Below are 10472 nucleotides of genomic sequence, written 5' to 3'. Positions count from 1 at the left end.
GCATTTTGTTACAGAGCCTGAACAGGCTAAGACAGTTTTCAATATACAAATTTGGGGGAGATACAAAATGCAGCCTATGGCACTAAGTGATCAACTTCCATGCCTTAACACCTTCTGCCTGCCAGTAAATACCAGTTGTGCATCTCCAGTCCACTTCTGTCTCCTGATTTCCAGAATTTTATAGCCATCCTCCTGCTAGACATTATACTGGGATTACCCACATGCACCTTAAACTCGCTGCATTGAAAACTAACTGAAAAATCTGTTCTCCGTCTCCACCACTATTGCTTTTCCAATGTCTCCTTATCTCAGTGAGAAGCCTGTACATCATCCTGAGCTCTGTCCGCTCCGGCCCATCCTCCCCAATTTCCAATAATTACATCCTGCCAATTCTACTTCGTAAGTAATTTTAAAATGATTGCCTTCCCCACTGCCACTAGCTTAGACTAGGACACCATCACCTCTTGCCTAAATTCCTTACAAAGGAAAAAAGAGGGAGAAAGAAATTAACAGCACTTCACTATATGCTAGACTCATACTAAATGCTCTGCATGAAATTGTTCATTTCATCTTCACAACGACCCTGGGTGGTAAGGAGTATTGTTACTGCCATTTTCCAAATAAGAAAGCAGAAGCTCACAGAGATAAACCAATTTAACAGCCATCAATCTAAAAAGTGGAAATACCATGATTCGAACACACTTTTGCCTGGAACTAGAGATTGTATACCTGACCATACTGTAATCCCATTGAAAACGATTCTGCAGTTCAAGAAGATTATTTCCTATCAAAGAGGCACATGATAGAACCTAAGTCTATCTAAGGCCAAGGCTTTTGTTTCATCCACAATACCCATCACATTGTAAATCTTGAAATGCCACATGTTAGAACATTTCTCCTGAATCATTCAACCCTCTGGCAAATAAACATCTGCCTCTCTCATAGGATGACCTGCCTCTTACTATTGATGGCCGTCATTTCTCTTTGATATTTGAGATTCTAACCAGCTCTCAGCTTTTTTCCAGCACATCTGGTTAAGCTAACGCCAACCCCAACATAATTTCCTCCCTTGCACAGTTCCTTTATTATAGCCACTATCTTCTTGCTATCCCCTAATACACGTTAACTTCTGAAATCTCAGTGTTTAAAGATTATGATTTGGAGGTAAGTGCCAAGCTCTTACTATTCTTAGGAAGTAGGGGGATTTTCTGGAGCAAACACATGCACATGAGCTTGTTATATCTGAGAACCAGATGTTCCAAGATTCAAACTAAATATGTATCTAAGGCTCTAAATCAAACCTGCCTTTTAAAAATAACCTTAAAATTATGCAGTAAGTACTAAGCTATGGGGCACTAAACACGCAGGTACACTCACACACTATTTTGTTAGATACCACAATATACAGAAATGCATTGATTTCAATAAAAACTTAACTGAGCTCATGCAATGTTCAAGGTGCTAGTTAATTCAGAAAAGGAATGACAGGATTCTAAGGTAACACAGAGGAAGGTAGGAAAAAGACAAAAACATGCTATAAATAGAGATTCAAATGAGGGAGGCACTCCTGGTTACTGATATAAAAAAAGGTTGCATATAAGTTCAGTACAGTCGGCCTTCTGCATCTGTGGGTTCCACATCTGCAGATTCAACCAACTTTGGACTGAAAATATATATTTTTTATAAATTTATTTATTTATTTTATTTTTGGCTGCATTGGGTCTTCGTTGCTGCACGTTGGCTTTTCTCTAGTTGCGGTCAGCAGGGGCTACTCTTCGTTGCCTTGTGCAGGCTTCTCATTGCGGTGGCTTCTCTTGTTGCGGAGCACGGGCTCTAGGCACGTGGGCTGCAGTAGTTGTGGCTCGTGGGCTTCAGTAGTTGTGGCTCACGGGCTCTAGAGCGCAGGCTCAGTAGTTGTGGTGCACGGGCTTAGTAGCTCTGCGGCATGTGGGATCTTCCCAGACCAGGGCTCGAACCTGTGTCCCTTGCATTGGCATGTGGATTCTTAACCACTGCATCACCAGGGAAGCCCTGGATTGAAAATATTTTTTAAAATTCCAGAAAGTTCCAGAAAACAAAACTTGAATTTGTCACCTCAGCAACCATTAGCGTAGCAGTTACATTGTATTTAGAACTATTTACATAGCATGTATATTATACTAAGTATTATAAGTAATCTAGAGATGATTTAAAGTATACAGGAGGAGGTGTGTAGGTTACTTGCAAATCCTACACCATTTTATTAATGTACAAGGGACTTGAGCACCGTGGAGTTTGGTATCCACAGGGGTCCTGCCACCAATCCCCCACAGATACCACAGGACAGCTGTGCCTGAGCCAGTGCCAATCAGAAGCACAAATACTTAATAGCAAGAAATGAGGAAGAAAGCCTTCCAAGCAGAATCACCTGATTAAATACATAGGGGTGGGAAAGAGAGGGGAACCTTTGGGAAGTGATGAGTAACAGAGTTTGGCTTGAGCACAGGATCGATCTAAGAAAGAAACTGCAAGATAAGTCTGCACAGAGGAATGTCACAGGAAGTCTTAAATTCCATACTTAGGAGTTTGAAACTGGAATTTTTTCTGTATTCGAAAATGTAGAATAGAGAAATGCGATTAAAGCTTCACTAGAAAAATAAACCTGGAATGGAAAGTGAATTAGGATGACATAGAGATAGAAAGCAATTACAGAAATCCAGACAAGACACAATTTATCCATGCAATAACTCACACCTGGATTCCTACAACAGCACCTACTAGTCTTTCTGTCCCCTTCCGGCCCCTCCCATAGCAGCCAGACTGATCTTTTCCAAATGTTTATCTGATGCCCTTATCCTCATCTTTAAAGCCCTTTGCCCTTGAATGAAAATTCAGGTTGTGGCCCTGATCTGCCTGGCCCTGGGCTAGGTATTCTGCTTTATTTCATGACACTAGGCTTCAGCCATACTGGTCTCCTTTCCATTCCTCAAATAGACCAAGCTCTTTCTACCACAGGACCTTTGCACATGCTGGTTTTTTGTCTGCCATTCTCTTTGCCCTTTCATTATGTGGCTTGCTACCTTTTTCAGGCTTCTGCGAGTCATACCTAAAGTAAGAACTCCTTTGTTATTCTCTACTCATCCCGTAGCTTTTTAAACTCATACCATTTAATGAAACTTAATTTTTGTTTGTTTCTTACTTGTTCTTGGTCTTTCTCTCTCCACTAGATCTTAGGTGGCGTGAAGGCAGAGCCATGTCTGCTTTATTCATTTCTGCAGTCCCAGTTCTTAGCACAGAGTAGGTGTTCACTAACATTTATTGCTGAATACATGTTAATGATCTACACTGTATGGCAGGCATTGTAATAGGTCCTGAAGAGACAGCATAGAGTAGGAGAGTATCATTGTCAAGTAGCTAATGATCTAGAAAAGGGAGACAGACATGGAAACAGAGCATGGCAATGGAGACAAGAGTAGAGTGAAGCCGACCAACTAGGAGACTCTTCTCACTGTTTAGGCAAGAAACGATGAGGGTCAGAGACATGTTTAAGTGGGGAAAACCACAGCACTTTTAGGGAGGAGAGAAAGGATGAGCGTAGGCCATCACCCCGATTTTTGGATGAAAGAGAGTGATCACAGTGGCAAAGGAAAGAAAAGGGCCATTGAGGAATATTTTAGATGCAGGACTACAAGTCTTGGCAACTGGTAAGGTTTTGAGGAAGAGACAGAAATAAAATGATGACTGAGCTTTGAAGCCAGGGAGGCTGCAGGGATGGTACTTACTGTTCTTACCCAAAGCAAAGATTCTGGGAGAAGGAGAGAGGAAAAGAATTTGAAAAATAGATATTCATTCTTAATTTTCACAACCTTCTCCTCAAACTTAAAGCCTGCCTTTTTATGCAGTACATGGGAAGTGCAGCTTTAAGTCTTATTTAAAATAGAAAATTTTGACGTTTCGACTAGAGAAATAAGCAGTTTCATCCATAGTGTGAGAAGGAAAGTCAGGACTACAAATAACGAACACTGAACTACTGGCCTAAGCCCAGCCACTCTCTGTCATCAACTACCTCTTATTCCACCACATCCAGAGAACGGCAAAGATTTTTAAAGAGGAAAGATTTCATGTAGGGAGAAATATACTTAAAGAAAACCAAAATTCAAGTATATAATTGAATCCAAAAAAGAAACGTAGCAACTTTTGTGAGCTTTGGGCATCAGGAATACTCACTGATGGTCTGAAAAAATTAATTCCTGGGTTAGATTTGACTGTAAGTGAGAAGATAGCCTTCCAGAACCAAATTTTTTAAAATTCAAGTATTATTTTCAAGAAGTAGAAGCAAACATGCATCTCTGATGGTTAAGTTGGCTTCAAGATTCTGCAAAGAGAACTTTGAGCCAACTTTCTACCCTCTGAACCTTCCCACTGGCTATAATTTATGTCCATGAACGGCACTCACGTAAACACGTCCAACTTTCTATGGCTACTTGGAAAAAACTGACCTCAGAATATGGTCTACTCAGTGGCTGCCCAGAACTTAATTAAAATTCCCAATGGACTAAGCTGACTTCACGTGGTGTCATAACTAAACTTCCTGAAGCTCTTCTGCAGAAAAATATGACATGAACCCCAAGCCCAGCCACGATCAATCTTGAACACTCCAAGCACCATAATTCATATTGAAGCTGTGTCTACACTGGCAAGTGTTTTCCAAACAAAATTTATGTTTAAGCAAATGAGCAATTCATTTGGAACAGGCTTAACAGATCAAATGCATTTGTATTGGTAGAAAATGATCTTCCAAAGAGTCATGGAGGCAAAACAAAGACCTTCTTTGAGTAAACCTGACTTGCTTCAAAAACATACCCAAAGTCTTCGAAAAATCATTTCCATTTCCCTAGTCACCGGTGAGATCTCACCATGAGACTGGTGATGTTGCTGGGGGGAAATTCTATTCTTCAAGAGTTTAACAACATAATAGGGAGATAAGTGTGTCTTCGTGGAAAACAATGGATTTTGGAAGCAGAGAGACTTAGATTCAAATATCGCTTCTGCCACTCTTAATATTTGGCATGTAATGTAGCCTCTTTTGCCTTAGCTTCCTGTGTTTCAAAAGGGATTATGCCACCAATGCCATATCAGTGTCACAAGAATCAAATGAGACAATCCTGCCCATTGGGTATAGGGCAGGATTCCTAGACCTCATCTAGCTACATAAAGTAACTAGAATGATGCCTAATATAAGGTACACAGTAGACAGATTTTAGGCAATTTTTCCTTTATTTTGCTGGAAAGAAACAGCTATGCACATACTGAAAAATGCCACCCTCGCCTTGGTACATCTCTAGGTTGCAGCCATGAAATCTGCATTTGTCACCCTTTCTGTTACTTCTGGTCATATTCAAGTTAATTTCCCCTTCTATTCTCAAATCCGCTTTGTTGTAGCCTCTTTTATTTTCCAAGACAGAGCTTGATTTTTTCCTCCAGAAAGTCTTCCCCGTATCATCAGAAACCATGTACTGACCCAGTACATCTCATGGCTATGTTAACCTGATCTATCTCCCCCACAGATGCTCAACATTTTGAGGGCGAAGCCAACGTCTAACTGAACTGCTCCCAAGTGTGCTAAGCTAATATCAGTTGATGAGGTCAGTTGGTATGAAACTGGTATATTAGGGCTTTAGTAGAGGGGACAGTAGAAGTAGGAGGAGAGGTGGTCAGAGAGACTGGCATAAGCTTGACCATCTAAGTTTAGATTTTATTCTACTGGCAATGGGAAGATAGTAGAGGAATGGCAAGTCTGACTTCTATTTTATAAGAGCCACACTCTCCTGAAGTACATAAATCAAAATTCAGAGGGTGGAAGAAACATGACCAGTTATCAGACGATTGTAACAGTCCAGGAGAGAGCTAACGATGGTTTACATGGTTTGGTAGAGGGGGCTGTGGAGGAAGTGGACATGTCTGAGATGGAGTCAACACAGTTTGCTGATGGACTGTATACAGGGGTGAGAGCAAGGAGTCAAGAATGATCCAGGGCTTCCCTGGTGGCTCAGTGGATAAGAATCCGCCTGCCAATGCAGGGGACACGGGTTCGAGCCCTGGCCCGGGAAGATCCCACGTGCCACGGAGCAAATAAGCCCGCGCGCCACAACTACTGAGCCTGCGCTCTAGAGCCCACAAGCCACAACTACTGAAGCCCGCACGCCTAGAACCTGTGCTCCACAACAAGATAAGCCACTGCAATGAGAAGCCCGTGCACCGCAACGAAGAGCAGCCCCCGCTCGCCACAACTAGAGAAAGCCCGTGCACAGCAACGAAGACCCAACGCAGCCAAAAATAAAATAAATAAATTTATTTAAAAAATACTTTAAAAAACAAAAAGGAATGATCCCAAGTTTTGCAGCCTGGGCAACCGGGTGAATGAAGACGCACTCTGCTGAGACAGGGAACATCCTGAGCTCCTCTCTCTCCTGTGCAGGACTGTGTTTCACTCATCTTCTTCTCCCCACTGCTTATCACAGTGCCTGATAGACAAGTAGCGCCTGACAAATGCAAGTTGCAGAAATGGTCTGCTACATTTCCCATAGCAAAAATCATCCATAACATTTGAAATGTTCCCTGTGATCCTTTGGGCTTTAACTGAACTGAAACACAGATTCACTGTTTACTACAACGTTGTAAGAATGTGGGTTTTCCATTCTGTGGGCTTAAACTCTAGATGGCTGAGGGCCAAACAGGATTCTGTCTTCATACACGCATAACAAGGCCATGCATCTACTCCTCTAGTGACGTACCTACTCAGGACCTAGGAAATCCTGAATAATGATAAACTACTCCAAGTGATGGTCTGAGGCTGCCAGAATGAGATATTCATGTGGGATTAGTCAAGGAGTGTAAGCTTACTGAGGACAAAGGCTGTGAGGGACTTAACTCCGTACACATTAGAGGACCTTGCACATATTAGGCCAGACTGTATGTCTAACACTGCTATATAATTTTCATACATCTAGTTTAGTACAAAAATAAGTATGTGTAGAAAGGGGATGAAATTAACCATGATAAATTGTAAACAAAGAAGAAGACTCACCTACAAAGAACTTTAAGAGTAAATTATGATATCTTCTAGTGTCATCTACTGCTTACTTCTTGAGATACAGAATGAGTCTAGTTGATCTCTTTCACCGTTTTAATGATATGCATCCTTAAGATTAAAACACGAAGCTTTTTCAGTACAGTCATTATCTTGGCACCTACTCAGGGTAACGAAATTTCTTACATCGTTGGGTATAGGGCAGGTTTCCTAGACCTCATCACTACTGACATTGGGGTTGGGTAATTCTTCATTGCAGGGGGCTGCCCCGTGCACTGTAGAATGTTTAGCAGCATCCCTGGACTCTACCCACTACATGCTAGTAGCAACCTCACTCCAACTGTGATATCCAAAAATGTCTCCAGACATCGCCAAATGTTCCCTAGGGGGCAAAACCATCCTAATTGAGAACCTCTAGTACAGGGAAAAGGAATGAGTATTCATACATTCATTTATTCATTCTATAAACTATTTGAATGCCTACCAAGAAGTAAGCAAGCCTCTGGGAATACACTGGGGGATGAAACAGATATGGTCTCTGCCGAAATGGAGCTTCCAGCAGAAAAGAGAAAGAGGCAACCAACAAGTACACAAATACATGCCTGCAGTAAGTTTCTTTCTTTCTTTTTTTTTTTTTTTACAGTAGGTCCTTGTCGGTTATCTATTTTAAATATAGCAGTGTGTACATGTCAATCCCAAACTCCCAAGTTATCCCTCCCCCTGCACCCTGCCCTCCCCACCGCCATAACCTTAAGTTTGCTCTGTAAGTCTCTGAGTCTGTTTTGTAAGTTCATTTGTAACATTTTCTTTTAAGATTCTGCATATAAGCGATATCACATGATATTTATCTTTCTCTGTCTGACTTACTTCACTTAGTATGATAATCTCCAGGTCCATCCATGTTGCTGCAAATGGCATTATTTCATTCATGCCTGCAATAAGTTTTATGAAAGAAAAGAAAAGGATGTCCCGGACAGGATAGTGAGGGATGGCATCTATGAAGAGGTGGCATTTAAACTGTGACCTGAAGAATGAGGAGAAGCCGGTCAGGGAAGAGTGGGAAGAGGAGTGTCTGAGTCCGAGAGAACAGCATGTGTGAAGCCCTTGCTATGACCCAGACAGTGTGCTGGTCCCACTCCACGCACGTGTCGTTTAGGAAGGGCGCCCTAGGTCCTGGCTGCCCACAGCAATCCCATGTGCACCTGTGGCCCTCTGATTATTCGGATGATGAATTAGACTGACACCTTACATTCAAATATTACAACATTTGAAGGGGATTTGGTTCCTCTCTCTATGCTACACATAGGCTTGCCTCAGAGATATTGCAAGTTTGGTTCTAGACCACCGCCATAAAGCGAATATGGTGATAAGGCAAGTCATGTGAATTCTTTGGTTTCTCAGTGCATATAAAAGTTATGTTTACACTGTACTGTAGTCTACTAAGTGTGCAATATCTTTCTGTCTAAAAAAAATGATGTTTGTACCTTAATTTAAAAATACTTTGGTTGCCGAAGGCTGGAAGGCCGTGGTACTTTCTTAAAATAAGACAACAATGAAGTTTGCTGCATTGATTGATTCTTCCCTTCACAAACGATTTCTCTGTAGCATGCAATGCTGTCTGATAGCATTTGACCCACAGTAGAACTTCTTTCAAAATTGGAGTCAATCCTCTCAAACCCTGCTGCTTTATCAACTAAGTTGATGTCATATTCTAAATCTTTGTTGTCATTTCAACAATCTTCACAGCATCTTCACCAGAAGTAGATTCCATCTCAAGACACTTTCTTTGCTCATCCATAAGAAGCAACTCCTCATCCATTAAGGTTTTAGCATGAGATTGCAGCAATCCAGTCACATCTTCACGCTCCACTTCTAATTCTAGTTCTCTTGCTATTCACCACAAATGCAATAACTTCCTCCACTGAGGTCTTGAACCCCACAGAGTCATCCATGAGGGTTGGAATCAACTTCTTCCACACCCCTGTGATTGTTGATATTTTGACCCCTTCACATGAATCACAGATGCGATCCCTTCCTTTCCAGAAGGTTTTCAATTTATTTTGCCCAGATCCATCAGAGAATCACTATCTATGGGCAGCTATAGCCTTAGGAAATGTACTCCTTAAATAGTAAGACTTGAATGTTGAAATGACTCCTTGATCCATGGGCTGCAGAATGGATGTTGTGTTAGCAGGCAGGAAAACAACATGAATCTCCTCGTACATCTCCATCACAGCCCTTGGGTGACCAGGTGCTTTGTCAGTGAGCAGTAATGTTTTGAAATGCTTCTTTTTTTCAGAGCAGTAAGTGGGCTTAAAATATTTAGTAGCCTGTGGGCCGGTGCGGCACCCTTTCTTTTGGATCCGCCATCTGCAGTGGCACCGCTGCCAGTTTGCAGATTTTCGTGAAGACCCTGACAGGAAGACCATCACTCTCGAGGTTGAACCCTCGGATACAATAGAAAATGTAAAGGCTAAGATCCAGGACAAGGAAGGAATTTCCCCGACCAGCAGAGACTGATCTTTGCTGGCAAGCAACTGGAAGATGGACGTACTTTGTTTGACTACAACATTCAAAAGGGGTCCACTCTTCATATTGTGTTGAGACTTTGTGGTGGTGCTAAAAAGAGAAAGAAATTTACACCACCCCCAAGAAGAACAAGAATAAGAGAAAGAAGGTTAAGCTGGCTGTCCTGAAATACTATAAGGTGGATGAGAATGGCAAAATCAGTCGCCTTCGTCGGGAGCGCCCTTCAGATGAATATGGTGATGGAGTTTTTATGGCCAGCCAATTGGCAGACATTACTGTGGCAAATGTTGCCTGACCGATTGTTTCAACAAACCAGAACACAAGTAACTGTATATTGGTTAATAAAAGACATGAACTAATGGAAATAAAATATTTAGTAAACCATGTTGTCAACAGATGTGCTGTCATCCAGGCTTTGTTGTTGCATTTATAGAGCACAGGCAGAGTAGATTTAGCATAATTCTTAAGGGCCCTAGGAGTTTCAGAATGGTAATTGAACATTGGCTTCCACTGAAAGCCACCAGCTACACTGACCCCTAACAGGAGAGTCAGCCTGTCCTTTGAAGCTTTGAAACTAGGCATTGACTTCCCCTATCTAGCTATGAAAGTCCTACGTGGCATCTTCTTCCAATAGAAGGCTGTTTCATCTCTATTGAAATTCTGTTGTTTAGTGTTGCCACCTTCATTATGATCTTAGCTGGATCTTCTGGATAACTTGCTGCAGCTTCTACATCAGCACTTGCTGCTTCACCTGGCACTTTTATGTTATACATACGGCTTCTTTCCTTAAACCTCATGAACCAAACTCTGCTAGCTTCAAACTTTTCTTCTTCTGCAGCTTGTTCACCTCTCTCAACCTTCACAGAATTGAAGA

General features: G+C 41.7%; 1 pseudogene; it reads left to right on the top strand.

Annotated features, from left to right (window-relative positions):
• Nucleotides 1-5846: 5846 nt before the first annotated feature.
• On the top strand, nucleotides 5847-9925 carry LOC113616196 (ubiquitin-40S ribosomal protein S27a pseudogene; annotated as a pseudogene).
• Nucleotides 9926-10472: the final 547 nt, after the last annotated feature.

Source organism: Aethalodelphis obliquidens, unplaced genomic scaffold, assembly GCF_003676395.1.
Source record: "Aethalodelphis obliquidens isolate GAN/ISIS:26980383/991018 unplaced genomic scaffold, ASM367639v1 scaffold132, whole genome shotgun sequence".
Classification (NCBI taxonomy): domain Eukaryota; kingdom Metazoa; phylum Chordata; class Mammalia; order Artiodactyla; family Delphinidae; genus Aethalodelphis; species Aethalodelphis obliquidens.
The sequence above is the reverse complement of the archived record's forward strand: the minus strand, read 5'-3'. Positions and strand labels throughout refer to the sequence as shown.